This window comes from Podarcis bocagei, assembly GCF_964188305.1.
Source record: "Podarcis bocagei genome assembly, chromosome: 3".
In the NCBI taxonomy this organism is placed as follows: domain Eukaryota; kingdom Metazoa; phylum Chordata; class Lepidosauria; order Squamata; family Lacertidae; genus Podarcis; species Podarcis bocagei.
Genome location: NC_138127.1, coordinates 80,142,661 through 80,149,410, shown reverse-complemented (window position 1 = coordinate 80,149,410; position 6,750 = coordinate 80,142,661). Strand labels below are relative to the sequence as shown.

The following is a 6,750-nucleotide window of genomic DNA, read 5'->3' as shown; positions in this document are numbered from 1 at the left end:
AAGGTGTTCACACTAGTGCTAGGAGCCCTGAGTGACGTCCGCACCACAAATCCAAAAGACTGCCTCTTTCCCTACAGCCCCTATTGAATGTTAAGATCAGCAGTAGGGCCCTCTTGGTAGTTCCACCATCCTCAGAGGTTTGTGGGGTAGCGGCCTGGGAGAGGGCGTCCTCTGTGGCATCCCCTAAATTGGGAAATTCCCTCCTCACAGAGGTGCATCTAGTACCTTCATTGTACAGTTTTCATAATACAGTATGCTGAAGAGGTACATCTTTATCCTGGCCTTTGACACCTGAAATATATTTAGGACCCACCTTAGCTGTGGTTGTAATATGTCTGAAACAGTTTTTAATGCCACATTTTATATAGCTGTAGCCCATCCTGGGACCTTCTGGTGAAGGGCAGGTAACAAATCTAGTAATACTAATAATAGTAATGATAATACTTCATGAGTTTGACCAAACTGCGGGAGGCAGTGGAAGACAGGAGTGCCTGGCGTGCTCTGGTCCATGGGGTCACGAAGAGTCGGACACGACTAAATGACTAAACAACAACAACAATACTTCACAGGGTTGTTGTGAGGATCAAAATAGTGTGTGTGCAGCTCCCTGAGCTTCTTGGAAGAAAGGTGGGATATAAATGCCAAAATTAAAATGTCACTCTTCGTATAATAATAATAATAATAATAATTTATTATTTGTACCCCGCCCATCTGGCTGGGTTTCCCCAGCCACTCTGGGCGGCTTCCACAGAAACCAAAAAACACTAAAATATCATACATTAAAAGCTTCCCTGAATAGGGCCGCCTTAAGATGTCTTCTGAATGTCAGGTAGTTGTCCATCACCTTGACATCCAATGGGAGGGCATTCCACAGGGCGGGCGCCACCACCGAAAAGGCCCTCTGCCTGGTTCCCTGTAGCTTCGCTTCTCGTAATGAGGGAACCGCCAGAAGGCCCTCGGCGCTGGACCTCAGTGTCCGGGCAGAACGATGGGGGTGGAGACGCTCCTTCAGGTATACTGGGCCGAAGTCGTACTTTATGGCTATGAATAAATTTATTTTCTTCAATCCGGCATAAATTACATCCTATGGAAGATGCTTCTGGAAGCACAAATGCAAATATTTTCCCCAATCATAAATATGAAAAGGTGATTCCTTACATAGCATCTACACATAAAACATTTTTTTAAAATAAAAAACCCGTCCAATGGAAAACAAAAATAACCACCTAATCATGAAACAGTCTAGCTGTCTCTCCTGCATATTACGACTTTGGGAAATTAATTACAATTTCTTCTCAGAGGTCTATCAGGATAAACCACTAAGTCTTTGACATAAATTTGAATTCCAGAATCTCTAGCTAACCAAGCTCATAAATGAATTCCTCAAAGCTGACTTGTGCCAGAAAACTCAACATTGCAGAGACCGCTTGGCAGAAGCCCTTCATTTCAGTGAGATGAACTGCTCTATTTAGCTCTCATTCAAAACTAGAGAGAAATGCCAGATTTCCATAAACACGAGTTTCCTTGAATTTCCAGGACTTTGGTTAACAGATGGATGAGAGTGTCTTGCAAATACAGATTTGTGCACAAGTTCCACCCCCCCCTTCTGGAGAAATGTGGGGCTAGAAACGAACCAAAGACTTTTCTTTCTCTTCACTATTCCCAGAATAATAGAAAACTGGGGAACAGGAATATCAGTTACTTTGTCGCTGGTATCTTGATGTGCAATGACTTTTCTGATTGTTGATAGTGGAATTGGGTAAGAAAAATAAATATTCAGTGCGGTGCCCATATTTCCATGTGTAAGGTTCAGCATAATTTGACTGTAAGCCATGTTCCTAAATTCCTATTACTGTGGCTTTAGTATTCTACAATAACATGATAGGTGGATTACTGCATGCTCATTAAATCACTTCTTGGCACACTTCACAGGGGTGTTTTGAGGAGAAAATGGAGGGAGGCCAAATACCTACACACAATTGCCTTCTTCTGAGTGTAGGATGACAATAAACAAACAAACAAATAAATGTTTATAGCATGAATTATGGATATGTGCAGTAGGTTGATGTGAGATATGAACTCCTTCCAACCCCCTGTTTTTATGATGATTATCCATCGTCCTCAGGCAGCTGTGTGGGTGTCATGTCCTTCTATGTTGTGCACAGATCCTGCTTGTGGTCTTTCCATATGCATCTGGTTGGCCATTGTGAGAAGAAGATGCTGGAGTAGATGAGCCAACAGGTCTGATCCAACAGGACTGTTCTTAGGCTCTATTAATACAGATGTATGCATGTCCCTCCCTCCTTCTGGGCTATCAGAATCTTTTATGGCTTCTGTCTAATCTAAAAACAATAGCTCAGGAAAGGTGAGCAAATTTAATTGAAAAAGAATTTAAGGATGCTCTGACCCTTTTACTATGCATACATGTGAATCATCTTGCGTAGCTGATGAGATCAACAGTCCTTGAGATGAAGAAATTCTCCCTCTCCTCCTCCACTTCACTGTGCATCTTCTGCTGTTCCATATTATAGACTGAAGCCATTTCCTGTCTGAGTGTGGCAGCGCTGAGGCACTGGCAATGAGCTCTCCCTTTCTACAGCAGCAAATGTTCCCTAGAAACAAGAAGCCTTTATATTACTAGAATGATCATCATAAATCTATGGCTAAATGTCGCTCCTTGTTTGAATGCAAGAACTATAGAGATAATAACATGCAACCATGGTTTATTAACCTTAAAAACCCCTTAAATCAGTCAGCAATTGAACGAAGCCAAGAATACTTTTGTGGTCAAATAGGATGATTGCTGTTTAGTGTTGTACGCTTTCCCCTCCAACCAGCCACTGCCTATGCAACAGCTCTGTTCCAAATGGAGCCTTGAGAGTATAAAATGTAGCATTTGTGCATATTTTTTGGTTAGTCTCTGAGAATCTGATTCAGCATTATAATTTTTAAAGGAAACACCATTTAAGTGCCTGCGTGGGTACAGAGCCACGGAGCCTGTGTGTGGCCCATGGCTTGGCATGAGTCTTGCAAACAATGGTGGGTTCTGTAGTCATAAGAAATTGGGCTAGGCCTTCAACCTACTCAGGGTTGACCTAAGATAGTTTACTGCCTGCAGTGAAGGGCAAGATGGCACTGTCTCCTCAGGTGATGTGAAGAACATGGCCAGTGTTGAAGTAAGACTCAAGTACCAGTCTTGCTTACTTCTATACATGGAATTTGGAAATGCACAATTTTGTCCTTTGCTTCAGGCAGCAAAATATATTGAACAGCACACCATCTTCCACTGTACCTGAATGTAGCAAGCATTAGGGTTGCCATATTTTTCAGGGAAATCGGCAAAAACGACACTGCTGAAAGGGGTAGCCATACATCTGGGTTTCCCCAGACATTTGGCAACCCTAAACTGCCAGATTGGCGGCGGGGGCAAACTGGTCACAAACGTCCCACTTCTATAGTTTTATTCCTCATTTTAAAAATAGAACAATGTTTTTAAAAGGAAAATTTGGCATGTACTTGATTTTGGCTAAAAATATTAGTAATTTTGAACACTGACATTTATTTATGTACACTAACTGCTACAGCATATTACAAACCAGGGACTATATTAGTTTGGAAAGCCCACAAAGTTACACTATGTCCAGCAGTGCAGCCCTAGAATGTTTATTTTAGACAATAGAGTCCAAAAAGCATGTTATCCATGTTGATTATTGAATTGCCTTCTGTTCATTTGTTTTTGGCTTTGGCCTAGACCACATATGGAGATTGCATAAGCCACACCTGTTTCAGTTCCATAACACAGACACTTCTGCTTGCCAGTTTTCTATGTGATAAAATTAGTTTGGGGATTTCTTTCTGAAGGGTAATTAATGGCAGCTACAGCGAGTGTGTGCGGTTAGCTGAGAGGGATGTGAGAGGGAAAGCAGAAACAGCTTTATACTCTGTTTGGCCAATGAAACAACCAAACATGCTCCACCAAGAGAAAAAACTCAGTGTGCCGAAGGAAAAGTTAAGTTAATTTATTTATTTTAACAATTAATATACCACTCAACTATAATCTTATTTAAGCAGTGTACAGAAACTAAATAGAAAGAAAATAAATATGAGTTAAAACTATAACATTGGAACTTGCAGAAGTGGAGAGTACAGCTACCAACTTTCTACCGAAACACACTATGTTTCCATTTGTGAGAACAGTCACTAGGCCATGGGTGGGGCCACATGACCTTCTGGGAATCTTTCTGTGGGCCACATACTGGGACAGGGGGGGCAAGAGGCAAAAGCAAGCAGAGCAAAGAATGTAAATTTTAGCTTTGTACAGTAGACTAACAATGTCTACACACACTCACTCCTGTTTATCTTCCATCTGGACAAGTGAGAGGTATTGCCAGAATTCAAGAAGACTTTCTAGCCAGGTATGGGCCGGGTAGAAAAGACAGGGCTGGAGAGCTTCTATCAGGCCCCATGCCGGAGGTTTATGCCCCTTGTCTAGACTGATTCTACTTCACAAATTTAAATTTAAATCCCTCCTGGATGCCTGTAGACCCACTGCAAAATAGTATTCAAAATGCTGTGGATATTGTCTTGTCCAGGGCAAGAGGTTGCCTTTTCTGAGGCGGGTGGTGGCTCTGTTGGTCTCTTTCATCTTCTCATCTGCACTTAACTTTGCTGCAGCTACCAACCCCATTTTCTCCTCTCCCCTCTCCCCATGCTCTCCTTAGCATGATGGGTCTTTCCACCTCTCCCTCCTCTGAGACTCACTTCAAGGAAGGGCCATGGGGCCATGGGGCATCCTTCCTCAGAGCAAGGCATTCTGGGTGAGGTAGCTGGGCAAGCACATACACTTCCATTGCTTTACCACAGTGGCTAGATATTCTACTCAATATGCTCCTGATCCCTGCAGAAAAAGGGGCCACACTTTCAGCAGGAATCTTTGCAGTTTCTACTTGGATTCAAGCCCCAACTGCAAATGAAGAAAGGAGGTATCAGGAATGCACTTACAGCATGCTCTCCATTCTTCCTTTGAAGTTTGACACTTGATGTTAGATGAGGTTGGATGACTGACAGGACCTGCCCACCTATAAAAAAGTGGGGCACGAACTGGATCCAGTACCCCACCCTTGCTGTAAACAGATGTTAAAGGCACACACAACATTCTGCACTGATTTTTTAAAAAAGCATTCTGAACATTCAATGTAACCGAAAAAAATCCAGGTCACAGGATGCATTATTAACTGCCAACCACATACAAACTCAATTATATTTATGGATAACCAACTCAGGAAACTAAACTTTGTGCGTAAGATATGGCCAGTCATAGTGGATATCTTTATAGCAGCTGAGAACTATTATGACAGACTGGAAGAGCACAGCACATTTTTAATTTAATGGATGACTGCATAAAATCAGCATGAAAAGATTTCTAAGCAGCAAGAAATAGAAACATAAGCCAAAGAGTCCAACAAAACAGAAGACATTGATGAATTGATATTTATTCACATAGTCTTTTAGATGGCCCACCTCACGCTGAAGGTTTAGGGAGGGATGTAAGAAGACAGCAATTTTCATTCCGAGCTGTATTCGTCACAATCAGTGCTGTTCCCATTCCACTGCAGTTCGGTTCCTGCCAAATACTGCATTCGTCTTCTTGCTGCCTGCTATTTATTGTAAGTGATGTAACTATTTATATAACTTTGAAACAAATTTATGTAAAGGTGAAGGTAAAGGAGCCCCGGATGGTTAAGTCCAGTCAAAGGCAACTATGGGGTGCAGCGCTCATCTCGCTTTAGGCCGAGGGAACCGGCGATAGTCCGCAGACAGCTTTTCTGGGTCATGTGGCCAGCATGTCTAAACCACTTCTGGCACAATGGGACACCATGACAAGTGCCAAAGCGCACAGAAACACTGATTACCTTCCCGCCACTTAGTTCAAAAGTAACAGTAGCATCAAAACAATGGGGGAAAGTCAATAATTACATATTGTTTGAAGACTTCCCCAGTTTCTGCTTTGTGTAACATTCAAACAGACAAGATTCCTCACCTAGCAGGAAACCCTTTTTTTAATCGATTACAGTGGTACCTCAGTTTAAGTACTTAATTCGTTCCGTAGGTCCGTACTTAACCTGAAACTGTTCTTAACCTGAAGCACCACTTTAGCTAATGGGGCCTTCTGCTGCCGCCGCGCCGCCGGAGCCCTATTTCTGTTCTCATCCTGAAGCAAAGTTCTTAACCTGAAGCATTATTTCTGGGTTAGCGGAGTCTTTAACCTGAAGTGTATGTAACCTGAAGCATATGTAACCTGAGGTACCACTGTAGCTCCAATGCATAAGATCTCTATCAATCACCCTGAACAATTAATGACCATCTGCCTAACCAAGAAACGAACAGCTAGCAGCTGGCAATGCTACAATGCACCCTTTAAAGAGAATATTTATTTTATTGTTAATGCTGCACTTACTTTTATGGAAAGCTCAGCATATTCTCTAACAGGAAATGAATTTGGAAGCATGCATCCCACTGAAGAAAAAACAGAAGAGCATTATCACATAAACTGTGGAATTATGCAGAAGATGTCAGAGATTGCTGAGGTACTGGTAGTGTATTTTATCTAATAAAGGAACCTGGGAATCATCTTTGCTCTGTTTTTTTTGGTACAGTTTTAAACAAGGAATGTAAATATATTGTGGGAAAGAGGCTGGGAAGGTGTAACTGTGGAGAAAAGGTTTTAAAAGTTACACTGAAATTTGAATC

The 6,750-nt window shown here is 42.0% G+C and overlaps 1 long non-coding RNA gene across 1 annotated transcript; it reads right to left on the bottom strand.

The window, feature by feature from the left end:
* Window positions 1-2,502: 2,502 nt before the first annotated feature.
* LOC308583852 lies at window positions 2,503-6,518 on the bottom strand. Its single transcript, XR_014006465.1, has 3 exons — window positions 6,458-6,518; window positions 5,521-5,657; window positions 2,503-2,612 (listed from the first exon to the last, which is right to left on the bottom strand). It is a non-coding gene; the product is annotated as an uncharacterized lncRNA (long non-coding RNA).
* Window positions 6,519-6,750: the final 232 nt, after the last annotated feature.